General features: G+C 44.2%; 15 non-coding genes and 1 pseudogene across 15 annotated transcripts; all 16 read left to right on the top strand.

Moving 5' to 3' along the window:
* Positions 1–1,084: 1,084 nt before the first annotated feature.
* On the top strand, positions 1,085–1,275 carry LOC141240357 (U2 spliceosomal RNA). Its single transcript, XR_012305607.1, has one exon. It is a non-coding gene; the product is annotated as a U2 spliceosomal RNA (small nuclear RNA).
* A 1,115-nt stretch (positions 1,276–2,390) lies between these two features.
* On the top strand, positions 2,391–2,581 carry LOC141240356 (U2 spliceosomal RNA). Its single transcript, XR_012305606.1, has one exon. It is a non-coding gene; the product is annotated as a U2 spliceosomal RNA (small nuclear RNA).
* A 1,115-nt stretch (positions 2,582–3,696) lies between these two features.
* Positions 3,697–3,887, top strand: LOC141240355 (U2 spliceosomal RNA). The gene has a single exon (XR_012305605.1). It is a non-coding gene; the product is annotated as a U2 spliceosomal RNA (small nuclear RNA).
* Positions 3,888–5,002: 1,115 nt separating this feature from the next.
* Positions 5,003–5,193, top strand: LOC141240353 (U2 spliceosomal RNA). Its single transcript, XR_012305603.1, has one exon. It is a non-coding gene; the product is annotated as a U2 spliceosomal RNA (small nuclear RNA).
* Positions 5,194–8,045: 2,852 nt separating this feature from the next.
* LOC141240482 (U2 spliceosomal RNA) lies at positions 8,046–8,226 on the top strand (annotated as a pseudogene).
* A 1,115-nt stretch (positions 8,227–9,341) lies between these two features.
* On the top strand, positions 9,342–9,532 carry LOC141240352 (U2 spliceosomal RNA). The gene has a single exon (XR_012305602.1). It is a non-coding gene; the product is annotated as a U2 spliceosomal RNA (small nuclear RNA).
* Positions 9,533–10,647: 1,115 nt separating this feature from the next.
* On the top strand, positions 10,648–10,838 carry LOC141240351 (U2 spliceosomal RNA). Its single transcript, XR_012305601.1, has one exon. It is a non-coding gene; the product is annotated as a U2 spliceosomal RNA (small nuclear RNA).
* Positions 10,839–11,953: 1,115 nt separating this feature from the next.
* LOC141240350 (U2 spliceosomal RNA) lies at positions 11,954–12,144 on the top strand. The gene has a single exon (XR_012305600.1). It is a non-coding gene; the product is annotated as a U2 spliceosomal RNA (small nuclear RNA).
* A 1,109-nt stretch (positions 12,145–13,253) lies between these two features.
* LOC141240349 (U2 spliceosomal RNA) lies at positions 13,254–13,444 on the top strand. Its single transcript, XR_012305599.1, has one exon. It is a non-coding gene; the product is annotated as a U2 spliceosomal RNA (small nuclear RNA).
* Positions 13,445–14,559: 1,115 nt separating this feature from the next.
* LOC141240348 (U2 spliceosomal RNA) lies at positions 14,560–14,750 on the top strand. Its single transcript, XR_012305598.1, has one exon. It is a non-coding gene; the product is annotated as a U2 spliceosomal RNA (small nuclear RNA).
* Positions 14,751–15,868: 1,118 nt separating this feature from the next.
* On the top strand, positions 15,869–16,059 carry LOC141240347 (U2 spliceosomal RNA). Its single transcript, XR_012305597.1, has one exon. It is a non-coding gene; the product is annotated as a U2 spliceosomal RNA (small nuclear RNA).
* A 1,118-nt stretch (positions 16,060–17,177) lies between these two features.
* On the top strand, positions 17,178–17,368 carry LOC141240346 (U2 spliceosomal RNA). The gene has a single exon (XR_012305596.1). It is a non-coding gene; the product is annotated as a U2 spliceosomal RNA (small nuclear RNA).
* A 1,997-nt stretch (positions 17,369–19,365) lies between these two features.
* On the top strand, positions 19,366–19,549 carry LOC141240481 (U2 spliceosomal RNA). The gene has a single exon (XR_012305727.1). It is a non-coding gene; the product is annotated as a U2 spliceosomal RNA (small nuclear RNA).
* Positions 19,550–22,401: 2,852 nt separating this feature from the next.
* On the top strand, positions 22,402–22,585 carry LOC141240479 (U2 spliceosomal RNA). Its single transcript, XR_012305725.1, has one exon. It is a non-coding gene; the product is annotated as a U2 spliceosomal RNA (small nuclear RNA).
* A 1,115-nt stretch (positions 22,586–23,700) lies between these two features.
* LOC141240557 (U2 spliceosomal RNA) lies at positions 23,701–23,891 on the top strand. Its single transcript, XR_012305771.1, has one exon. It is a non-coding gene; the product is annotated as a U2 spliceosomal RNA (small nuclear RNA).
* Positions 23,892–25,006: 1,115 nt separating this feature from the next.
* On the top strand, positions 25,007–25,197 carry LOC141240345 (U2 spliceosomal RNA). The gene has a single exon (XR_012305595.1). It is a non-coding gene; the product is annotated as a U2 spliceosomal RNA (small nuclear RNA).
* The last annotated feature ends 629 nt before the right edge of the window (positions 25,198–25,826 follow it).

Genomic DNA, 25,826 nt, shown 5'->3' with positions numbered 1-25,826 from the left:
TTCAATGTTTTTTGTTCATTTTGCTTGTTTGTCGGATTTTGGGATGGACTCTTTGGCTTTGCTTTTCTTCTCCTCATTGGATTTTTCATGTTCAAAGTTGCAGAAGCCAGATTACAAGCTCATTTTGGTTCAACTTCAGCAACTGTGCATTGCATTGCCATGTAATGTGATGCAATGCTATCTTTCTAGCTCTCCCTTTTTACTTCCTTTTGGATAAACAGACATATTAGGCAAGCATTTTGGAGCTTTCACCTAAATAACTACAGGTGGTGAGATAAGCTGCACAATATAATTGACCTTTCAGTATATTGTTGCACACACACCATCTATTTAGCAAATGCCCTTGTTATCAACAGCAGCCTTTTAAACTCACCTGAGCTAACAGGTATGTGCGCTGGTTACTCTGCTGCGCTTAAAATTTCTTTTTTGGTTTGCTACAATGCCTTTTCTGAAACGTTGTCTCCTTCTGCTGGAACACTGACTTCTTTCATTTAATGCCTGCAGACTATAAAAGAGAACCCAACCCAAAAAGTTTGGTTGATTAGTCTGTGGCATTCTGTTAAACTGTTGCTTATGGCGGTCTCTGTGAGCTTCTCAGCGACATTCAGCCAGCCAGGTATCCTGCCTGCAGTAGATGGAATGTGGCAATGGAACGCTGGCTGCGCGTGTCATAATAGGCTCTGAGCCTTTATATACCTGTGCACAGCAGCAGCCACCTTCAGTCTGCTGCTGGACAGCCAGCAGCAGCAGCAGCAGGAGAGGTATGTAATCAGGAGCCCTCCTGCTAAGGGTAGATAGACAGCTGCTCGTTCCACCCCACCCCCCGCCTTAATTGGTTCTCCTCCCTTCCAACGGTGTTGAGGCGGGTGGGAACAGCAGGGGGTGAAGGTGCTGTGTTTAAAGAGGTGGAGTTATGCAGATCTAAAACGCGTGGATTGCAGCAGCAGCAAGCCGAAAAGTGCAGGCATGTAAGGGATCTAGAGGTTGACAACATGTCTTCTTAACGGGAGTCCAGGAGCTCATCTCCACAAATGGACTTTTCAGGATCCTTGGGTGGCTCCGTAGTTTGAAACCAATTCTGGTTATCGCTTCTCGGCCTTTTGGCTAAGATCAAGTGTAGTATCTGTTCTTATCAGTTTAATATCTGATACGTCCCCTATCTGGGGACCATATATTAAATGGATTTTTAGAACAGGGAGATGGAAAAAGAGCTTGCTCTGTCCACTCCACGCATTGACCTGGTATTGCAGTATCTCCAGGACCGGTGCACCCCTTCTTTAATGCAGTTTCTAAAATCAGAAAGAATTGAATTCAATGTTTTTTGTTCATTTTGCTTGTTTGTCGGATTTTGGGATGGACTCTTTGGCTTTGCTTTTCTTCTCCTCATTGGATTTTTCATGTTCAAAGTTGCAGAAGCCAGATTACAAGCTCATTTTGGTTCAACTTCAGCAACTGTGCATTGCATTGCCATGTAATGTGATGCAATGCTATCTTTCTAGCTCTCCCTTTTTACTTCCTTTTGGATAAACAGACATATTAGGCAAGCATTTTGGAGCTTTCACCTAAATAACTACAGGTGGTGAGATAAGCTGCACAATATAATTGACCTTTCAGTATATTGTTGCACACACACCATCTATTTAGCAAATGCCCTTGTTATCAACAGCAGCCTTTTAAACTCACCTGAGCTAACAGGTATGTGCGCTGGTTACTCTGCTGCGCTTAAAATTTCTTTTTTGGTTTGCTACAATGCCTTTTCTGAAACGTTGTCTCCTTCTGCTGGAACACTGACTTCTTTCATTTAATGCCTGCAGACTATAAAAGAGAACCCAACCCAAAAAGTTTGGTTGATTAGTCTGTGGCATTCTGTTAAACTGTTGCTTATGGCGGTCTCTGTGAGCTTCTCAGCGACATTCAGCCAGCCAGGTATCCTGCCTGCAGTAGATGGAATGTGGCAATGGAACGCTGGCTGCGCGTGTCATAATAGGCTCTGAGCCTTTATATACCTGTGCACAGCAGCAGCCACCTTCAGTCTGCTGCTGGACAGCCAGCAGCAGCAGCAGCAGGAGAGGTATGTAATCAGGAGCCCTCCTGCTAAGGGTAGACAGCTGCTCGTTCCACCCCACCCCCCGCCTTAATTGGTTCTCCTCCCTTCCAACGGTGTTGAGGCGGGTGGGAACAGCAGGGGGTGAAGGTGCTGTGTTTAAAGAGGTGGAGTTATGCAGATCTAAAACGCGTGGATTGCAGCAGCAGCAAGCCGAAAAGTGCAGGCATGTAAGGGATCTAGAGGTTGACAACATGTCTTCTTAACGGGAGTCCAGGAGCTCATCTCCACAAATGGACTTTTCAGGATCCTTGGGTGGCTCCGTAGTTTGAAACCAATTCTGGTTATCGCTTCTCGGCCTTTTGGCTAAGATCAAGTGTAGTATCTGTTCTTATCAGTTTAATATCTGATACGTCCCCTATCTGGGGACCATATATTAAATGGATTTTTAGAACAGGGAGATGGAAAAAGAGCTTGCTCTGTCCACTCCACGCATTGACCTGGTATTGCAGTATCTCCAGGACCGGTGCACCCCTTCTTTAATGCAGTTTCTAAAATCAGAAAGAATTGAATTCAATGTTTTTTGTTCATTTTGCTTGTTTGTCGGATTTTGGGATGGACTCTTTGGCTTTGCTTTTCTTCTCCTCATTGGATTTTTCATGTTCAAAGTTGCAGAAGCCAGATTACAAGCTCATTTTGGTTCAACTTCAGCAACTGTGCATTGCATTGCCATGTAATGTGATGCAATGCTATCTTTCTAGCTCTCCCTTTTTACTTCCTTTTGGATAAACAGACATATTAGGCAAGCATTTTGGAGCTTTCACCTAAATAACTACTGGTGGTGAGATAAGCTGCACAATATAATTGACCTTTCAGTATATTGTTGCACACACACCATCTATTTAGCAAATGCCCTTGTTATCAACAGCAGCCTTTTAAACTCACCTGAGCTAACAGGTATGTGCGCTGGTTACTCTGCTGCGCTTAAAATTTCTTTTTTGGTTTGCTACAATGCCTTTTCTGAAACGTTGTCTCCTTCTGCTGGAACACTGACTTCTTTCATTTAATGCCTGCAGACTATAAAAGAGAACCCAACCCAAAAAGTTTGGTTGATTAGTCTGTGGCATTCTGTTAAACTGTTGCTTATGGCGGTCTCTGTGAGCTTCTCAGCGATATTCAGCCAGCCAGGTATCCTGCCTGCAGTAGATGGAATGTGGCAATGGAACGCTGGCTGCGCGTGTCATAATAGGCTCTGAGCCTTTATATACCTGTGCACAGCAGCAGCCACCTTCAGTCTGCTGCTGGACAGCCAGCAGCAGCAGCAGCAGGAGAGGTATGTAATCAGGAGCCCTCCTGCTAAGGGTAGACAGCTGCTCGTTCCACCCCACCCCCCGCCTTAATTGGTTCTCCTCCCTTCCAACGGTGTTGAGGCGGGTGGGAACAGCAGGGGGTGAAGGTGCTGTGTTTAAAGAGGTGGAGTTATGCAGATCTAAAACGCGTGGATTGCAGCAGCAGCAAGCCGAAAAGTGCAGGCATGTAAGGGATCTAGAGGTTGACAACATGTCTTCTTAACGGGAGTCCAGGAGCTCATCTCCACAAATGGACTTTTCAGGATCCTTGGGTGGCTCCGTAGTTTGAAACCAATTCTGGTTATCGCTTCTCGGCCTTTTGGCTAAGATCAAGTGTAGTATCTGTTCTTATCAGTTTAATATCTGATACGTCCCCTATCTGGGGACCATATATTAAATGGATTTTTAGAACAGGGAGATGGAAAAAGAGCTTGCTCTGTCCACTCCACGCATTGACCTGGTATTGCAGTATCTCCAGGACCGGTGCACCCCTTCTTTAATGCAGTTTCTAAAATCAGAAAGAATTGAATTCAATGTTTTTTGTTCATTTTGCTTGTTTGTCGGATTTTGGGATGGACTCTTTGGCTTTGCTTTTCTTCTCCTCATTGGATTTTTCATGTTCAAAGTTGCAGAAGCCAGATTACAAGCTCATTTTGGTTCAACTTCAGCAACTGTGCATTGCATTGCCATGTAATGTGATGCAATGCTATCTTTCTAGCTCTCCCTTTTTACTTCCTTTTGGATAAACAGACATATTAGGCAAGCATTTTGGAGCTTTCACCTAAATAACTACAGGTGGTGAGATAAGCTGCACAATATAATTGACCTTTCAGTATATTGTTGCACACACACCATCTATTTAGCAAATGCCCTTGTTATCAACAGCAGCCTTTTAAACTCACCTGAGCTAACAGGTATGTGCGCTGGTTACTCTGCTGCGCTTAAAATTTCTTTTTTGGTTTGCTACAATGCCTTTTCTGAAACGTTGTCTCCTTCTGCTGGAACACTGACTTCTTTCATTTAATGCCTGCAGACTATAAAAGAGAACCCAACCCAAAAAGTTTGGTTGATTAGTCTGTGGCATTCTGTTAAACTGTTGCTTATGGCGGTCTCTGTGAGCTTCTCAGCGACATTCAGCCAGCCAGGTATCCTGCCTGCAGTAGATGGAATGTGGCAATGGAACGCTGGCTGCGCGTGTCATAATAGGCTCTGAGCCTTTATATACCTGTGCACAGCAGCAGCCACCTTCAGTCTGCTGCTGGACAGCCAGCAGCAGCAGCAGCAGGAGAGGTATGTAATCAGGAGCCCTCCTGCTAAGGGTAGACAGCTGCTCGTTCCACCCCACCCCCCGCCTTAATTGGTTCTCCTCCCTTCCAACGGTGTTGAGGCGGGTGGGAACAGCAGGGGGTGAAGGTGCTGTGTTTAAAGAGGTGGAGTTATGCAGATCTAAAACGCGTGGATTGCAGCAGCAGCAAGCCGAAAAGTGCAGGCATGTAAGGGATCTAGAGGTTGACAACATGTCTTCTTAACGGGAGTCCAGGAGCTCATCTCCACAAATGGACTTTTCAGGATCCTTGGGTGGCTCCGTAGTTTGAAACCAATTCTGGTTATCGCTTCTCGGCCTTTTGGCTAAGATCAAGTGTAGTATCTGTTCTTATCAGTTTAATATCTGATACGTCCCCTATCTGGGGACCATATATTAAATGGATTTTTAGAACAGGGAGATGGAAAAAGAGCTTGCTCTGTCCACTCCACGCATTGACCTGGTATTGCAGTATCTCCAGGACCGGTGCACCCCTTCTTTAATGCAGTTTCTAAAATCAGAAAGAATTGAATTCAATGTTTTTTGTTCATTTTGCTTGTTTGTCGGATTTTGGGATGGACTCTTTGGCTTTGCTTTTCTTCTCCTCATTGGATTTTTCATGTTCAAAGTTGCAGAAGCCAGATTACAAGCTCATTTTGGTTCAACTTCAGCAACTGTGCATTGCATTGCCATGTAATGTGATGCAATGCTATCTTTCTAGCTCTCCCTTTTTACTTCCTTTTGGATAAACAGACATATTAGGCAAGCATTTTGGAGCTTTCACCTAAATAACTACAGGTGGTGAGATAAGCTGCACAATATAATTGACCTTTCAGTATATTGTTGCACACACACCATCTATTTAGCAAATGCCCTTGTTATCAACAGCAGCCTTTTAAACTCACCTGAGCTAACAGGTATGTGCGCTGGTTACTCTGCTGCGCTTAAAATTTCTTTTTTGGTTTGCTACAATGCCTTTTCTGAAACGTTGTCTCCTTCTGCTGGAACACTGACTTCTTTCATTTAATGCCTGCAGACTATAAAAGAGAACCCAACCCAAAAAGTTTGGTTGATTAGTCTGTGGCATTCTGTTAAACTGTTGCTTATGGCGGTCTCTGTGAGCTTCTCAGCGACATTCAGCCAGCCAGGTATCCTGCCTGCAGTAGATGGAATGTGGCAATGGAACGCTGGCTGCGCGTGTCATAATAGGCTCTGAGCCTTTATATACCTGTGCACAGCAGCAGCCACCTTCAGTCTGCTGCTGGACAGCCAGCAGCAGCAGCAGCAGGAGAGGTATGTAATCAGGAGCCCTCCTGCTAAGGGTAGACAGCTGCTCGTTCCACCCCACCCCCGCCTTAATTGGTTCTCCTCCCTTCCAACGGTGTTGAGGCGGGTGGGAACAGCAGGGGGTGAAGGTGCTGTGTTTAAAGAGGTGGAGTTATGCAGATCTAAAACGCGTGGATTGCAGCAGCAGCAAGCCGAAAAGTGCAGGCATGTAAGGGATCTAGAGGTTGACAACATGTCTTCTTAACGGGAGTCCAGGAGCTCATCTCCACAAATGGACTTTTCAGGATCCTTGGGTGGCTCCGTAGTTTGAAACCAATTCTGGTTATCGCTTCTCGGCCTTTTGGCTAAGATCAAGTGCAGTGATCTAGCGGCTGCTGCCTTGGTCTTGGCTGAGAGGTGCTCGGGGTACCCGGCTCCTTGGCCTGGGGGGATCGCTCTGTTTTTCAGCAGGGCTTCACCTCCCTGCTGCTATTAGGGAGTCGGATTAGTCCCCGGGCAACGGGAGGCGATCATCTACCTGGCACTTCGGTGTTGAAGGTTTCTATTGAGAAGAGGAGAACCTGTTTGTGAAGAAGATGTCTGCAGCATCACATGAAGGAGAGGAAGATAATGTGCTTGAATTCGCTAAGGTGCAGAATTCTATTCGTTTGGTTGTTCAGGAGAACTTTCGAGATCAAAAGGATTTTAGGTATGTGATGAGTCAAGTTCTTGTGGATCTTTTTGGTTTGAAGACAGAAGAAGTGTTGGCGATAATGGACTACCCCAGGAGGGGTGTTTATGATATAGTTTTTGTTGACAAAGTTTTTTTTGAAGGATATCTAAGGAAAATGACTGCAAGCCAGGATAAAAGAATGGAGGGGATAAGTGTAATGCCACACTTCCCCGTTAGAGATAAATGGATCATTGTTAAAATGTACTCTCCATTGGTGGACGAAGAGGATGTTCTTACATTTTTGGAGTTTTTTTGTTTGTCAGTAACACCAAAAGGGAAGATTTATAATGAATTTGGTTTTTGGACTTCGAAGTGGAAATTTTTGGTCCGTTTCAAAGAAGATGAGCAGGGGACTGTGTTGCTTCCCCCAGCTAGGTTTAAGTTGGGTAATATAAATGGTGATATTTTTTTCAGTGGTATACCCACTTTTTGTCGAGTTTGTCGTCAATACGGGCATGGAAAGGAAAATTGTTCGGGTGGTGTATGTGGTTTTTGCAAAAAAGGTGATCATGAGTCAAAGGATTGTAAAGATCGGAGGAAGTGCAACTTGTGTCAGGAAGATACGCATGTTTTTAAGAATTGCCCAAAGAGGAAAAGAAATAAAGAGAAGGAGGTAGTGGTTAAAAAGGTTTTGGTAGAGAGAAAGGAGGAAAGTGTAGAAAAGGTGTTGGTGGTAAAGGGAAAAGAAAGCAAACCTGTAGGAGTGCAGAGGGAGATGGAGAAAACAAGAGTAGATTGGGGGGATAGGGTAGAGAGTGAAATGGGAGGTGTAAGTCAGGGAACTGGCCGTGGTAAGGTTAAAAAGCAAGAAAAGAGAAAGGAACAGGAAGTGGAGGTGGCAATGGAAGAAAATATAGTTGTTTTTCAACAACCTATGTTTATAAAGAATGCAGAATATTTTAACCGGTTGTACCGTAAGTTGTATGATGAGAAACGTTTGGACTATCTTATAGAGAATGTTAGGAAAGAACTAATAAGAGATAAAAATGTTTTTTGTGTGAAATATAGAATACCAGATGGTGTATCGAAACAAGTTTTTTCAGCATCAAGGGTTGAAGATTTGTCCCTTAAGGTTCTGAGTTGGGTTGGGGTTCATGCTTTTGATAACGGTTACAAGTATTTTACTTGATGTTATTACTGTTGTTAATACAGTTATAATTTAATTTTTATTTTTTTGGTATCCATTCAGGTTCTGAAACATTTCTTTCTTTGTAAGTATTGTTGTATTTTTGTAATTTTTTTTTCTGACATTAAAAGTACCAAAACCTGATGATGATTTAAGTTGGAGTCCACGTCTTGTCTCCCTTTGGGGAGAAGAGGACTGTGGAGTGGACTTTAATTTTAACCTGAATAGGTTTTAAAAAAAAAAAAAAAAAAATCTGTTCTTATCAGTTTAATATCTGATACGTCCCCTATCTGGGGACCATATATTAAATGGATTTTTAGAACAGGGAGATGGAAAAAGAGCTTGCTCTGTCCACTCCACGCATTGACCTGGTATTGCAGTATCTCCAGGACCGGTGCACCCCTTCTTTAATGCAGTTTCTAAAATCAGAAAGAATTGAATTCAATGTTTTTTGTTCATTTTGCTTGTTTGTCGGATTTTGGGATGGACTCTTTGGCTTTGCTTTTCTTCTCCTCATTGGATTTTTCATGTTCAAAGTTGCAGAAGCCAGATTACAAGCTCATTTTGGTTCAACTTCAGCAACTGTGCATTGCATTGCCATGTAATGTGATGCAATGCTATCTTTCTAGCTCTCCCTTTTTACTTCCTTTTGGATAAACAGACATATTAGGCAAGCATTTTGGAGCTTTCACCTAAATAACTACAGGTGGTGAGATAAGCTGCACAATATAATTGACCTTTCAGTATATTGTTGCACACACACCATCTATTTAGCAAATGCCCTTGTTATCAACAGCAGCCTTTTAAACTCACCTGAGCTAACAGGTATGTGCGCTGGTTACTCTGCTGCGCTTAAAATTTCTTTTTTGGTTTGCTACAATGCCTTTTCTGAAACGTTGTCTCCTTCTGCTGGAACACTGACTTCTTTCATTTAATGCCTGCAGACTATAAAAGAGAACCCAACCCAAAAAGTTTGGTTGATTAGTCTGTGGCATTCTGTTAAACTGTTGCTTATGGCGGTCTCTGTGAGCTTCTCAGCGACATTCAGCCAGCCAGGTATCCTGCCTGCAGTAGATGGAATGTGGCAATGGAACGCTGGCTGCGCGTGTCATAATAGGCTCTGAGCCTTTATATACCTGTGCACAGCAGCAGCCACCTTCAGTCTGCTGCTGGACAGCCAGCAGCAGCAGCAGCAGGAGAGGTATGTAATCAGGAGCCCTCCTGCTAAGGGTAGACAGCTGCTCGTTCCACCCCACCCCCCGCCTTAATTGGTTCTCCTCCCTTCCAACGGTGTTGAGGCGGGTGGGAACAGCAGGGGGTGAAGGTGCTGTGTTTAAAGAGGTGGAGTTATGCAGATCTAAAACGCGTGGATTGCAGCAGCAGCAAGCCGAAAAGTGCAGGCATGTAAGGGATCTAGAGGTTGACAACATGTCTTCTTAACGGGAGTCCAGGAGCTCATCTCCACAAATGGACTTTTCAGGATCCTTGGGTGGCTCCGTAGTTTGAAACCAATTCTGGTTATCGCTTCTCGGCCTTTTGGCTAAGATCAAGTGTAGTATCTGTTCTTATCAGTTTAATATCTGATACGTCCCCTATCTGGGGACCATATATTAAATGGATTTTTAGAACAGGGAGATGGAAAAAGAGCTTGCTCTGTCCACTCCACGCATTGACCTGGTATTGCAGTATCTCCAGGACCGGTGCACCCCTTCTTTAATGCAGTTTCTAAAATCAGAAAGAATTGAATTCAATGTTTTTTGTTCATTTTGCTTGTTTGTTGGATTTTGGGATGGACTCTTTGGCTTTGCTTTTCTTCTCCTCATTGGATTTTTCATGTTCAAAGTTGCAGAAGCCAGATTACAAGCTCATTTTGGTTCAACTTCAGCAACTGTGCATTGCATTGCCATGTAATGTGATGCAATGCTATCTTTCTAGCTCTCCCTTTTTACTTCCTTTTGGATAAACAGACATATTAGGCAAGCATTTTGGAGCTTTCACCTAAATAACTACAGGTGGTGAGATAAGCTGCACAATATAATTGACCTTTCAGTATATTGTTGCACACACACCATCTATTTAGCAAATGCCCTTGTTATCAACAGCAGCCTTTTAAACTCACCTGAGCTAACAGGTATGTGCGCTGGTTACTCTGCTGCGCTTAAAATTTCTTTTTTGGTTTGCTACAATGCCTTTTCTGAAACGTTGTCTCCTTCTGCTGGAACACTGACTTCTTTCATTTAATGCCTGCAGACTATAAAAGAGAACCCAACCCAAAAAGTTTGGTTGATTAGTCTGTGGCATTCTGTTAAACTGTTGCTTATGGCGGTCTCTGTGAGCTTCTCAGCGACATTCAGCCAGCCAGGTATCCTGCCTGCAGTAGATGGAATGTGGCAATGGAACGCTGGCTGCGCGTGTCATAATAGGCTCTGAGCCTTTATATACCTGTGCACAGCAGCAGCCACCTTCAGTCTGCTGCTGGACAGCCAGCAGCAGCAGCAGCAGGAGAGGTATGTAATCAGGAGCCCTCCTGCTAAGGGTAGACAGCTGCTCGTTCCACCCCACCCCCCGCCTTAATTGGTTCTCCTCCCTTCCAACGGTGTTGAGGCGGGTGGGAACAGCAGGGGGTGAAGGTGCTGTGTTTAAAGAGGTGGAGTTATGCAGATCTAAAACGCGTGGATTGCAGCAGCAGCAAGCCGAAAAGTGCAGGCATGTAAGGGATCTAGAGGTTGACAACATGTCTTCTTAACGGGAGTCCAGGAGCTCATCTCCACAAATGGACTTTTCAGGATCCTTGGGTGGCTCCGTAGTTTGAAACCAATTCTGGTTATCGCTTCTCGGCCTTTTGGCTAAGATCAAGTGTAGTATCTGTTCTTATCAGTTTAATATCTGATACGTCCCCTATCTGGGGACCATATATTAAATGGATTTTTAGAACAGGGAGATGGAAAAAGAGCTTGCTCTGTCCACTCCACGCATTGACCTGGTATTGCAGTATCTCCAGGACCGGTGCACCCCTTCTTTAATGCAGTTTCTAAAATCAGAAAGAATTGAATTCAATGTTTTTTGTTCATTTTGCTTGTTTGTTGGATTTTGGGATGGACTCTTTGGCTTTGCTTTTCTTCTCCTCATTGGATTTTTCATGTTCAAAGTTGCAGAAGCCAGATTACAAGCTCATTTTGGTTCAACTTCAGCAACTGTGCATTGCATTGCCATGTAATGTGATGCAATGCTATCTTTCTAGCTCTCCCTTTTTACTTCCTTTTGGATAAACAGACATATTAGGCAAGCATTTTGGAGCTTTCACCTAAATAACTACAGGTGGTGAGATAAGCTGCACAATATAATTGACCTTTCAGTATATTGTTGCACACACACCATCTATTTAGCAAATGCCCTTGTTATCAACAGCAGCCTTTTAAACTCACCTGAGCTAACAGGTATGTGCGCTGGTTACTCTGCTGCGCTTAAAATTTCTTTTTTGGTTTGCTACAATGCCTTTTCTGAAACGTTGTCTCCTTCTGCTGGAACACTGACTTCTTTCATTTAATGCCTGCAGACTATAAAAGAGAACCCAACCCAAAAAGTTTGGTTGATTAGTCTGTGGCATTCTGTTAAACTGTTGCTTATGGCGGTCTCTGTGAGCTTCTCAGCGACATTCAGCCAGCCAGGTATCCTGCCTGCAGTAGATGGAATGTGGCAATGGAACGCTGGCTGCGCGTGTCATAATAGGCTCTGAGCCTTTATATACCTGTGCACAGCAGCAGCCACCTTCAGTCTGCTGCTGGACAGCCAGCAGCAGCAGCAGCAGGAGAGGTATGTAATCAGGAGCCCTCCTGCTAAGGGTAGACAGCTGCTCGTTTCACCCCACCCCCCGCCTTAATTGGTTCTCCTCCCTTCCAACGGTGTTGAGGCGGGTGGGAACAGCAGGGGGTGAAGGTGCTGTGTTTAAAGAGGTGGAGTTATGCAGATCTAAAACGCGTGGATTGCAGCAGCAGCAAGCCGAAAAGTGCAGGCATGTAAGGGATCTAGAGGTTGACAACATGTCTTCTTAACGGGAGTCCAGGAGCTCATCTCCACAAATGGACTTTTCAGGATCCTTGGGTGGCTCCGTAGTTTGAAACCAATTCTGGTTATCGCTTCTCGGCCTTTTGGCTAAGATCAAGTGTAGTATCTGTTCTTATCAGTTTAATATCTGATACGTCCCCTATCTGGGGACCATATATTAAATGGATTTTTAGAACAGGGAGATGGAAAAAGAGCTTGCTCTGTCCACTCCACGCATTGACCTGGTATTGCAGTATCTCCAGGACCGGTGCACCCCTTCTTTAATGCAGTTTCTAAAATCAGAAAGAATTGAATTCAATGTTTTTTGTTCATTTTGCTTGTTTGTTGGATTTTGGGATGGACTCTTTGGCTTTGCTTTTCTTCTCCTCATTGGATTTTTCATGTTCAAAGTTGCAGAAGCCAGATTACAAGCTCATTTTGGTTCAACTTCAGCAACTGTGCATTGCATTGCCATGTAATGTGATGCAATGCTATCTTTCTAGCTCTCCCTTTTTACTTCCTTTTGGATAAACAGACATATTAGGCAAGCATTTTGGAGCTTTCACCTAAATAACTACAGGTGGTGAGATAAGCTGCACAATATAATTGACCTTTCAGTATATTGTTGCACACACACCATCTATTTAGCAAATGCCCTTGTTATCAACAGCAGCCTTTTAAACTCACCTGAGCTAACAGGTATGTGCGCTGGTTACTCTGCTGCGCTTAAAATTTCTTTTTTGGTTTGCTACAATGCCTTTTCTGAAACGTTGTCTCCTTCTGCTGGAACACTGACTTCTTTCATTTAATGCCTGCAGACTATAAAAGAGAACCCAACCCAAAAAGTTTGGTTGATTAGTCTGTGGCATTCTGTTAAACTGTTGCTTATGGCGGTCTCTGTGAGCTTCTCAGCGACATTCAGCCAGCCAGGTATCCTGCCTGCAGTAGATGGAATGTGGCAATGGAACGCTGGCTGCGCGTGTCATAATAGGCTCTGAGCCTTTATATACCTGTGCACAGCAGCAGCCACCTTCAGTCTGCTGCTGGACAGCCAGCAGCAGCAGGAGAGGTATGTAATCAGGAGCCCTCCTGCTAAGGGTAGACAGCTGCTCGTTCCACCCCACCCCCCGCCTTAATTGGTTCTCCTCCCTTCCAACGGTGTTGAGGCGGGTGGGAACAGCAGGGGGTGAAGGTGCTGTGTTTAAAGAGGTGGAGTTATGCAGATCTAAAACGCGTGGATTGCAGCAGCAGCAAGCCGAAAAGTGCAGGCATGTAAGGGATCTAGAGGTTGACAACATGTCTTCTTAACGGGAGTCCAGGAGCTCATCTCCACAAATGGACTTTTCAGGATCCTTGGGTGGCTCCGTAGTTTGAAACCAATTCTGGTTATCGCTTCTCGGCCTTTTGGCTAAGATCAAGTGTAGTATCTGTTCTTATCAGTTTAATATCTGATACGTCCCCTATCTGGGGACCATATATTAAATGGATTTTTAGAACAGGGAGATGGAAAAAGAGCTTGCTCTGTCCACTCCACGCATTGACCTGGTATTGCAGTATCTCCAGGACCGGTGCACCCCTTCTTTAATGCAGTTTCTAAAATCAGAAAGAATTGAATTCAATGTTTTTTGTTCATTTTGCTTGTTTGTCGGATTTTGGGATGGACTCTTTGGCTTTGCTTTTCTTCTCCTCATTGGATTTTTCATGTTCAAAGTTGCAGAAGCCAGATTACAAGCTCATTTTGGTTCAACTTCAGCAACTGTGCATTGCATTGCCATGTAATGTGATGCAATGCTATCTTTCTAGCTCTCCCTTTTTACTTCCTTTTGGATAAACAGACATATTAGGCAAGCATTTTGGAGCTTTCACCTAAATAACTACAGGTGGTGAGATAAGCTGCACAATATAATTGACCTTTCAGTATATTGTTGCACACACACCATCTATTTAGCAAATGCCCTTGTTATCAACAGCAGCCTTTTAAACTCACCTGAGCTAACAGGTATGTGCGCTGGTTACTCTGCTGCGCTTAAAATTTCTTTTTTGGTTTGCTACAATGCCTTTTCTGAAACGTTGTCTCCTTCTGCTGGAACACTGACTTCTTTCATTTAATGCCTGCAGACTATAAAAGAGAACCCAACCCAAAAAGTTTGGTTGATTAGTCTGTGGCATTCTGTTAAACTGTTGCTTATGGCGGTCTCTGTGAGCTTCTCAGCGACATTCAGCCAGCCAGGTATCCTGCCTGCAGTAGATGGAATGTGGCAATGGAACGCTGGCTGCGCGTGTCATAATAGGCTCTGAGCCTTTATATACCTGTGCACAGCAGCAGCCACCTTCAGTCTGCTGCTGGACAGCCAGCAGCAGCAGCAGCAGGAGAGGTATGTAATCAGGAGCCCTCCTGCTAAGGGTAGACAGCTGCTCGTTCCACCCCACCCCCCGCCTTAATTGGTTCTCCTCCCTTCCAACGGTGTTGAGGCGGGTGGGAACAGCAGGGGGTGAAGGTGCTGTGTTTAAAGAGGTGGAGTTATGCAGATCTAAAACGCGTGGATTGCAGCAGCAGCAAGCCGAAAAGTGCAGGCATGTAAGGGATCTAGAGGTTGACAACATGTCTTCTTAACGGGAGTCCAGGAGCTCATCTCCACAAATGGACTTTTCAGGATCCTTGGGTGGCTCCGTAGTTTGAAACCAATTCTGGTTATCGCTTCTCGGCCTTTTGGCTAAGATCAAGTGTAGTATCTGTTCTTATCAGTTTAATATCTGATACGTCCCCTATCTGGGGACCATATATTAAATGGATTTTTAGAACAGGGAGATGGAAAAAGAGCTTGCTCTGTCCACTCCACGCATTGACCTGGTATTGCAGTATCTCCAGGACCGGTGCACCCCTTCTTTAATGCAGTTTCTAAAATCAGAAAGAATTGAATTCAATGTTTTTTGTTCATTTTGCTTGTTTGTTGGATTTTGGGATGGACTCTTTGGCTTTGCTTTTCTTCTCCTCATTGGATTTTTCATGTTCAAAGTTGCAGAAGCCAGATTACAAGCTCATTTTGGTTCAACTTCAGCAACTGTGCATTGCATTGCCATGTAATGTGATGCAATGCTATCTTTCTAGCTCTCCCTTTTTACTTCCTTTTGGATAAACAGACATATTAGGCAAGCATTTTGGAGCTTTCACCTAAATAACTACAGGTGGTGAGATAAGCTGCACAATATAATTGACCTTTCAGTATATTGTTGCACACACACCATCTATTTAGCAAATGCCCTTGTTATCAACAGCAGCCTTTTAAACTCACCTGAGCTAACAGGTATGTGCGCTGGTTACTCTGCTGCGCTTAAAATTTCTTTTTTGGTTTGCTACAATGCCTTTTCTGAAACGTTGTCTCCTTCTGCTGGAACACTGACTTCTTTCATTTAATGCCTGCAGACTATAAAAGAGAACCCAACCCAAAAAGTTTGGTTGATTAGTCTGTGGCATTCTGTTAAACTGTTGCTTATGGCGGTCTCTGTGAGCTTCTCAGCGACATTCAGCCAGCCAGGTATCCTGCCTGCAGTAGATGGAATGTGGCAATGGAACGCTGGCTGCGTGTGTCATAATAGGCTCTGAGCCTTTATATACCTGTGCACAGCAGCAGCCACCTTCAGTCTGCTGCTGGACAGCCAGCAGCAGCAGCAGCAGCAGGAGAGGTATGTAATCAGGAGCCCTCCTGCTAAGGGTAGACAGCTGCTCGTTCCACCCCACCCCCCGCCTTAATTGGTTCTCCTCCCTTCCAACGGTGTTGAGGCGGGTGGGAACAGCAGGGGGTGAAGGTGCTGTGTTTAAAGAGGTGGAGTTATGCAGATCTAAAACGCGTGGATTGCAGCAGCAGCAAGCCGAAAAGTGCAGGCATGTAAGGGATCTAGAGGTTGACAACATGTCTTCTTAACGGGAGTCCAGGAGCTCATCTCCACAAATGGACTTTTCAGGATCCTTGGGTGGCTCCGTAGTTTGAAACCAATTCTGGTTATCGCTTCTCGGCCTTTTGGCTAAGATCAAGTGTAGTATCTGTTCTTATCAGTTTAATATCTGATACGTCCCCTATCTGGGGACCATATATTAAATGGATTTTTAGAACAGGGAGATGGAAAAAGAGCTTGCTCTGTCCACTCCACGCATTGACCTGGTATTGCAGTATCTCCAGGACCGGTGCACCCCTTCTTTAATGCAGTTTCTAAAATCAGAAAGAATTGAATTCAATGTTTTTTGTTCATTTTGCTTGTTTGTCGGATTTTGGGATGGACTCTTTGGCTTTGCTTTTCTTCTCCTCATTGGATTTTTCATGTTCAAAGTTGCAGAAGCCAGATTACAAGCTCATTTTGGTTCAACTTCAGCAACTGTGCATTGCATTGCCATGTAATGTGATGCAATGCTATCTTTCTAGCTCTCCCTTTTTACTTCCTTTTGGATAAACAGACATATTAGGCAAGCATTTTGGAGCTTTCACCTAAATAACTACAGGTGGTGAGATAAGCTGCACAATATAATTGACCTTTCAGTATATTGTTGCACACACACCATCTATTTAGCAAATGCCCTTGTTATCAACAGCAGCCTTTTAAACTCACCTGAGCTAACAGGTATGTGCGCTGGTTACTCTGCTGCGCTTAAAATTTCTTTTTTGGTTTGCTACAATGCCTTTTCTGAAACGTTGTCTCCTTCTGCTGGAACACTGACTTCTTTCATTTAATGCCTGCAGACTATAAAAGAGAACCCAACCCAAAAAGTTTGGTTGATTAGTCTGTGGCATTCTGTTAAACTGTTGCTTATGGCGGTCTCTGTGAGCTTCTCAGCGACATTCAGCCAGCCAGGTATCCTGCCTGCAGTAGATGGAATGTGGCAATGGAACGCTGGCTGCGCGTGTCATAATAGGCTCTGAGCCTTTATATACCTGTGCACAGCAGCAGCCACCTTCAGTCTGCTGCTGGACAGCCAGCAGCAGCAGCAGCAGCAGGAGAGGTATGTAATCAGGAGCCCTCCTGCTAAGGGTAGACAGCTGCTCGTTCCACCCCACCCCCCGCCTTAATTGGTTCTCCTCCCTTCCAACGGTGTTGAGGCGGGTGGGAACAGCAGGGGGTGAAGGTGCTGTGTTTAAAGAGGTGGAGTTATGCAGATCTAAAACGCGTGGATTGCAGCAGCAGCAAGCCGAAAAGTGCAGGCATGTAAGGGATCTAGAGGTTGACAACATGTCTTCTTAACGGGAGTCCAGGAGCTCATCTCCACAAATGGACTTTTCAGGATCCTTGGGTGGCTCCGTAGTTTGAAACCAATTCTGGTTATCGCTTCTCGGCCTTTTGGCTAAGATCAAGTGTAGTATCTGTTCTTATCAGTTTAATATCTGATACGTCCCCTATCTGGGGACCATATATTAAATGGATTTTTAGAACAGGGAGATGGAAAAAGAGCTTGCTCTGTCCACTCCACGCATTGACCTGGTATTGCAGTATCTCCAGGACCGGTGCACCCCTTCTTTAATGCAGTTTCTAAAATCAGAAAGAATTGAATTCAATGTTTTTTGTTCATTTTGCTTGTTTGTCGGATTTTGGGATGGACTCTTTGGCTTTGCTTTTCTTCTCCTCATTGGATTTTTCATGTTCAAAGTTGCAGAAGCCAGATTACAAGCTCATTTTGGTTCAACTTCAGCAACTGTGCATTGCATTGCCATGTAATGTGATGCAATGCTATCTTTCTAGCTCTCCCTTTTTACTTCCTTTTGGATAAACAGACATATTAGGCAAGCATTTTGGAGCTTTCACCTAAATAACTACAGGTGGTGAGATAAGCTGCACAATATAATTGACCTTTCAGTATATTGTTGCACACACACCATCTATTTAGCAAATGCCCTTGTTATCAACAGCAGCCTTTTAAACTCACCTGAGCTAACAGGTATGTGCGCTGGTTACTCTGCTGCGCTTAAAATTTCTTTTTTGGTTTGCTACAATGCCTTTTCTGAAACGTTGTCTCCTTCTGCTGGAACACTGACTTCTTTCATTTAATGCCTGCAGACTATAAAAGAGAACCCAACCCAAAAAGTTTGGTTGATTAGTCTGTGGCATTCTGTTAAACTGTTGCTTATGGCGGTCTCTGTGAGCTTCTCAGCGACATTCAGCCAGCCAGGTATCCTGCCTGCAGTAGATGGAATGTGGCAATGGAACGCTGGCTGCGCGTGTCATAATAGGCTCTGAGCCTTTATATACCTGTGCACAGCAGCAGCCACCTTCAGTCTGCTGCTGGACAGCCAGCAGCAGCAGCAGCAGGAGAGGTATGTAATCAGGAGCCCTCCTGCTAAGGGTAGACAGCTGCTCGTTCCACCCCACCCCCCGCCTTAATTGGTTCTCCTCCCTTCCAACGGTGTTGAGGCGGGTGGGAACAGCAGGGGGTGAAGGTGCTGTGTTTAAAGAGGTGGAGTTATGCAGATCTAAAACGCGTGGATTGCAGCAGCAGCAAGCTGAAAAGTGCAGGCATGTAAGGGATCTAGAGGTTGACAACATGTCTTCTTAACGGGAGTCCAGGAGCTCATCTCCACAAATGGACTTTTCAGGATCCTTGGGTGGCTCCGTAGTTTGAAACCAATTCTGGTTATCGCTTCTCGGCCTTTTGGCTAAGATCAGGTGTAGTATATTTCGAAAAGGCGGTTTTGGATGTTGGCCGCCCTAGTAGATTGATACATTATGCACACTGGGGTTTAGGCGCTTGTTAGTATGCCAGGTGGCTAATATAGCCATCTGGTGGAAAGCATGGCCCCCCAGGATCGACGCCATTGGGCCGGGGAAGATCGAAAGCCCGAAGTGTGAAGTGCCCCAGGAGTGGTGACCCAGGGGTGCCTTAACTCACTGGGATTGGGAACCCCACTTGAGTTTATGGCACATTTGCACAAGCACTTCAAATTTTCTTTCTTCGCACACACCCTTATTCCGGGCCTTCTGGCCTTAGGATGGGGAATTTTTCAATTCCCGGTCGAAGGTCCGGGCAGTATTATACTGTGAAACCTTCACTATTTATTTAATTTCTTTGTCACTGTGTGTCCACTTATTCACGTGTGTCACGTCCTACTAGGACTTTGTCGGGATGCGGTTCCCTTACGGGTTCCTCTCTTGGCAGGTCTAGGGGGGGAGTGTGTGGCCATCAGGTTCCGCTCCCCCCTGAACCCCCCCTGGCTCTCCTCTTTTGGGAGGAGAGCTTTGTTGGCTCCCCTCTTCCGGGAGGGGAGCACAGTCTTTGGCTCCCAGTGCCTTGCTCGGGTGAGAACTCGGGCAGGTGCTGGGGGTAAGATTGGGTCGCCTCTGGCTTCGGCTGGAGGTGGCTTTTTGTCCCTGTTCCTCGCTGTGGCCTTTTGGCTCGGAGGGACGGGGAATGGTTTGGGGGACCCTTCTCCTTTTGGAGAGGGTTTCAAGAAGACCAGCATCCTAGTGCACTTTTTTTGTGGCACTTGTCACTTTTTTAAGCGCACTCGGGTTTTGTACACGAATTCGGGCTTTCGATAAAATAAAAAAATCTGTTCTTATCAGTTTAATATCTGATACGTCCCCTATCTGGGGACCATATATTAAATGGATTTTTAGAACAGGGAGATGGAAAAAGAGCTTGCTCTGTCCACTCCACGCATTGACCTGGTATTGCAGTATCTCCAGGACCGGTGCACCCCTTCTTTAATGCAGTTTCTAAAATCAGAAAGAATTGAATTCAATGTTTTTTGTTCATTTTGCTTGTTTGTCGGATTTTGGGATGGACTCTTTGGCTTTGCTTTTCTTCTCCTCATTGGATTTTTCATGTTCAAAGTTGCAGAAGCCAGATTACAAGCTCATTTTGGTTCAACTTCAGCAACTGTGCATTGCATTGCCATGTAATGTGATGCAATGCTATCTTTCTAGCTCTCCCTTTTTACTTCCTTTTGGATAAACAGACATATTAGGCAAGCATTTTGGAGCTTTCACCTAAATAACTACAGGTGGTGAGATAAGCTGCACAATATAATTGACCTTTCAGTATATTGTTGCACACACACCATCTATTTAGCAAATGCCCTTGTTATCAACAGCAGCCTTTTAAACTCACCTTTTAAACAGGTATGTGCGCTGGTTACTCTGCTGCGCTTAAAATTTCTTTTTTGGTTTGCTACAATGCCTTTTCTGAAACGTTGTCTCCTTCTGCTGGAACACTGACTTCTTTCATTTAATGCCTGCAGACTATAAAAGAGAACCCAACCCAAAAAGTTTGGTTGATTAGTCTGTGGCATTCTGTTAAACTGTTGCTTATGGCGGTCTCTGTGAGCTTCTCAGCGACATTCAGCCAGCCAGGTATCCTGCCTGCAGTAGATGGAATGTGGCAATGGAACGCTGGCTGCGCGTGTCATAATAGGCTCTGAGCCTTTATATACCTGTGCACAGCAGCAGCCACCTTCAGTCTGCTGCTGGACAGCCAGCAGCAGCAGCAGCAGGAGAGGTATGTAATCAGGAGCCCTCCTGCTAAGGGTAGACAGCTGCTCGTTCCACCCCACCCCCCGCCTTAATTGGTTCTCCTCCCTTCCAACGGTGTTGAGGCGGGTGGGAACAGCAGGGGGTGAAGGTGCTGTGTTTAAAGAGGTGGAGTTATGCAGATCTAAAACGCGTGGATTGCAGCAGCAGCAAGCCGAAAAGTGCAGGCATGTAAGGGATCTAGAGGTTGACAACATGTCTTCTTAACGGGAGTCCAGGAGCTCATCTCCACAAATGGACTTTTCAGGATCCTTGGGTGGCTCCGTAGTTTGAAACCAATTCTGGTTATCGCTTCTCGGCCTTTTGGCTAAGATCAAGTGCAGTGATCTAGTGGCTGCTGCCTTGGTCTTGGCTGAGAGGTGCTCGGGGTACCCGGCTCCTTGGCCTGGGGGGATCGCTCTGTTTTTCAGCAGGGCTTCACCTCCCTGCTGCTATTAGGGAGTCGGATTAGTCCCCGGGCAACGGGAGGCGATCATCTACCTGGCACTTCGGTGTTGAAGGTTTCTATTGAGAAGAGGAGAACCTGTTTGTGAAGAAGATGTCTGCAGCATCACATGAAGGAGAGGAAGATCATGTGCCTGAATTCGCTAAGGTGCAGAATTCTATTCGTTTGGTTGTTCAGGAGAACTTTCGAGATCAAAAGGATTTTAGGTATGTGATGAGTTAAGTTCTTGTGGATCTTTTTGGTTTGAAGACAGAAGAAGTGTTGGCGATAATGGACTACCCCAGGAGGGGTGTTTATGATATAGTTTTTGTTGACAAAGTTTTTTTTGAAGGATATCTAAGGAAAATGACTGCAAGCCAGGATAAAAGAATGGAGGGGATAAGTGTAATGCCACACTTCCCCGTTAGAGATAAATGGATCATTGTTAAAATGTACTCTCCATTGGTGGACGAAGAGGATGTTCTTACATTTTTGGAGTTTTTTTGTTTGTCAGTAACACCAAAAGGGAAGATTTATAATGAATTTGGTTTTTGGACTTCGAAGTGGAAATTTTTGGTCCGTTTCAAAGAAGATGAGCAGGGGACTGTGTTGCTTCCCCCAGCTAGGTTTAAGTTGGGTAATATAAATGGTGATATTTTTTTCAGTGGTATACCCACTTTTTGTCGAGTTTGTCGTCAATACAGGCATGGAAAGGAAAATTGTTCGGGTGGTGTATGTGGTTTTTGCAAAAAAGGTGATCATGAGTCAAAGGATTGTAAAGATCGGAGGAAGTGCAACTTGTGTCAGGAAGATACGCATGTTTTTAAGAATTGCCCAAAGAGGAAAAGAAATAAAGAGAAGGAGGTAGTGGTTAAAAAGGTTTTGGTAGAGAGAAAGGAGGAAAGTGTAGAAAAGGTGTTGGTGGTAAAGGGAAAAGAAAGCAAACCTGTAGGAGTGCAGAGGGAGATGGAGAAAACAAGAGTAGATTGGGGGGATAGGGTAGAGAGTGAAATAGGAGGTGTAAGTCAGGGAACTGGCCGTGGTAAGGTTAAAAAGCAAGAAAAGAGAAAGGAACAGGAAGTGGAGGTGGCAATGGAAGAAAATATAGTTGTTTTTCAACAACCTATGTTTATAAAGAATGCAGAATATTTTAACCGGTTGTACCGTAAGTTGTATGATGAGAAACGTTTGGACTATCTTATAGAGAATGTTAGGAAAGAACTAATAAGAGATAAAAATGTTTTTTGTGTGAAATATAGAATACCAGATGGTGTATCGAAACAAGTTTTTTCAGCATCAAGGGTTGAAGATTTGTCCCTTAAGGTTCTGAGTTGGGTTGGGGTTCATGCTTTTGATAATGGTTACAAGTATTTTACTTGATGTTATTACTGTTGTTAATACAGTTATAATTTAATTTTTATTTTTTTGGTATCCATTCAGGTTCTGAAACATTTCTTTCTTTGTAAGTATTGTTGTATTTTTGTATTTTTTTTTTCTGACATTAAAAGTACCAAAACCTGATGATGATTTAAGTTGGAGTCCACGTCTTTTCTCCCTTTGGGGAGAAGAGGACTGTGGAGTGGACTTTAATTTTAACCTGAATAGGTTTTTAAAAAAAAAAAAAAAAAAAAATCTGTTCTTATCAGTTTAATATCTGATACGTCCCCTATCTGGGGACCATATATTAAATGGATTTTTAGAACAGGGAGATGGAAAAAGAGCTTGCTCTGTCCACTCCACGCATTGACCTGGTATTGCAGTATCTCCAGGACCGGTGCACCCCTTCTTTAATGCAGTTTCTAAAATCAGAAAGAATTGAATTCAATGTTTTTTGTTCATTTTGCTTGTTTGTCGGATTTTGGGATGGACTCTTTGGCTTTGCTTTTCTTCTCCTCATTGGATTTTTCATGTTCAAAGTTGCAGAAGCCAGATTACAAGCTCATTTTGGTTCAACTTCAGCAACTGTGCATTGCATTGCCATGTAATGTGATGCAATGCTATCTTTCTAGCTCTCCCTTTTTACTTCCTTTTGGATAAACAGACATATTAGGCAAGCATTTTGGAGCTTTCACCTAAATAACTACAGGTGGTGAGATAAGCTGCACAATATAATTGACCTTTCAGTATATTGTTGCACACACACCATCTATTTAGCAAATGCCCTTGTTATCAACAGCAGCCTTTTAAACTCACCTGAGCTAACAGGTATGTGCGCTGGTTACTCTGCTGCGCTTAAAATTTCTTTTTTGGTTTGCTACAATGCCTTTTCTGAAACGTTGTCTCCTTCTGCTGGAACACTGACTTCTTTCATTTAATGCCTGCAGACTATAAAAGAGAACCCAACCCAAAAAGTTTGGTTGATTAGTCTGTGGCATTCTGTTAAACTGTTGCTTATGGCGGTCTCTGTGAGCTTCTCGGCGACATTCAGCCAGCCAGGTATCCTGCCTGCAGTAGATGGAATGTGGCAATGGAACGCTGGCTGCGCGTGTCATAATAGGCTCTGAGCCTTTATATACCTGTGCACAGCAGCAGCCACCTTCAGTCTGCTGCTGGACAGCCAGCAGCAGCAGCAGCAGGAGAGGTATGTAATCAGGAGCCCTCCTGCTAAGGGTAGACAGCTGCTCGTTCCACCCCACCCCCCGCCTTAATTGGTTCTCCTCCCTTCCAACGGTGTTGAGGCGGGTGGGAACAGCAGGGGGTGAAGGTGCTGTGTTTAAAGAGGTGGAGTTATGCAGATCTAAAACGCGTGGATTGCAGCAGCAGCAAGCCGAAAAGTGCAGGCATGTAAGGGATCTAGAGGTTGACAACATGTCTTCTTAACGGGAGTCCAGGAGCTCATCTCCACAAATGGACTTTTCAGGATCCTTGGGTGGCTCCGTAGTTTGAAACCAATTCTGGTTATCGCTTCTCGGCCTTTTGGCTAAGATCAAGTGTAGTATCTGTTCTTATCAGTTTAATATCTGATACGTCCCCTATCTGGGGACCATATATTAAATGGATTTTTAGAACAGGGAGATGGAAAAAGAGCTTGCTCTGTCCACTCCACGCATTGACCTGGTATTGCAGTATCTCCAGGAGCGGTGCACCCCTTCTTTAATGCAGTTTCTAAAATCAGAAAGAATTGAATTCAATGTTTTTTGTTCATTTTGCTTGTTTGTCGGATTTTGGGATGGACTCTTTGGCTTTGCTTTTCTTCTCCTCATTGGATTTTTCATGTTCAAAGTTGCAGAAGCCAGATTACAAGCTCATTTTGGTTCAACTTCAACAACTGTGCATTGCATTGCCATGTAATGTGATGCAATGCTATCTTTCTAGCTCTCCCTTTTTACTTCCTTTTGGATAAACAGACATATTAGGCAAGCATTTTGGAGCTTTCACCTAAATAACTACAGGTGGTGAGATAAGCTGCACAATATAATTGACCTTTCAGTATATTGTTGCACACACACCATCTATTTAGCAAATGCCCTTGTTATCAACAGCAGCCTTTTAAACTCACCTGAGCTAACAGGTATGTGCGCTGGTTACTCTGCTGCGCTTAAAATTTCTTTTTTGGTTTGCTACAATGCCTTTTCTGAAACGTTGTCTCCTTCTGCTGGAACACTGACTTCTTTCATTTAATGCCTGCAGACTATAAAAGAGAACCCAACCCAAAAAGTTTGGTTGATTAGTCTGTGGCATTCTGTTAAACTGTTGCTTATGGCGGTCTCTGTGAGCTTCTCAGCGACATTCAGCCAGCCAGGTATCCTGCCTGCAGTAGATGGAATGTGGCAATGGAACGCTGGCTGCGCGTGTCATAATAGGCTCTGAGCCTTTATATACCTGTGCACAGCAGCAGCCACCTTCAGTCTGCTGCTGGACAGCCAGCAGCAGCAGCAGCAGGAGAGGTATGTAATCAGGAGCCCTCCTGCTAAGGGTAGACAGCTGCTCGTTCCACCCCACCCCCCGCCTTAATTGGTTCTCCTCCCTTCCAACGGTGTTGAGGCGGGTGGGAACAGCAGGGGGTGAAGGTGCTGTGTTTAAAGAGGTGGAGTTATGCAGATCTAAAACGCGTGGATTGCAGCAGCAGCAAGCCGAAAAGTGCAGGCATGTAAGGGATCTAGAGGTTGACAACATGTCTTCTTAACGGGAGTCCAGGAGCTCATCTCCACAAATGGACTTTTCAGGATCCTTGGGTGGCTCCGTAGTTTGAAACCAATTCTGGTTATCGCTTCTCGGCCTTTTGGCTAAGATCAAGTGTAGTATCTGTTCTTATCAGTTTAATATCTGATACGTCCCCTATCTGGGGACCATATATTAAATGGATTTTTAGAACAGGGAGATGGAAAAAGAGCTTGCTCTGTCCACTCCACGCATTGACCTGGTATTGCAGTATCTCCAGGACCGGTGCACCCCTTCTTTAATGCAGTTTCTAAAATCAGAAAGAATTGAATTCAATGTTTTTTGTTCATTTTGCTTGTTTGTCGGATTTTGGGATGGACTCTTTGGCTTTGCTTTTCTTCTCCTCATTGGATTTTTCATGTTCAAAGTTGCAGAAGCCAGATTACAAGCTCATTTTGGTTCAACTTCAGCAACTGTGCATTGCATTGCCATGTAATGTGATGCAATGCTATCTTTCTAGCTCTCCCTTTTTACTTCCTTTTGGATAAACAGACATATTAGGCAAGCATTTTGGAGCTTTCACCTAAATAACTACAGGTGGTGAGATAAGCTGCACAATATAATTGACCTTTCAGTATATTGTTGCACACACACCATCTATTTAGCAAATGCCCTTGTTATCAACAGCAGCCTTTTAAACTCACCTGAGCTAACAGGTATGTGCGCTGGTTACTCTGCTGCGCTTAAAATTTCTTTTTTGGTTTGCTACAATGCCTTTTCTGAAACGTTGTCTCCTTCTGCTGGAACACTGACTTCTTTCATTTAATGCCTGCAGACTATAAAAGAGAACCCAACCCAAAAAGTTTGGTTGATTAGTCTGTGGCATTCTGTTAAACTGTTGCTTATGGCGGTCTCTGTGAGCTTC

The sequence above is a fragment of the Phyllobates terribilis genome, unplaced genomic scaffold (assembly GCF_046119375.1).
Source record: "Phyllobates terribilis strain yellow unplaced genomic scaffold, ASM4611937v1 Scaffold_853__1_contigs__length_604787, whole genome shotgun sequence".
Lineage (NCBI taxonomy): Eukaryota > Metazoa > Chordata > Amphibia > Anura > Dendrobatidae > Phyllobates > Phyllobates terribilis.
The sequence above is the reverse complement of the archived record's forward strand: the minus strand, read 5'-3'. Positions and strand labels throughout refer to the sequence as shown.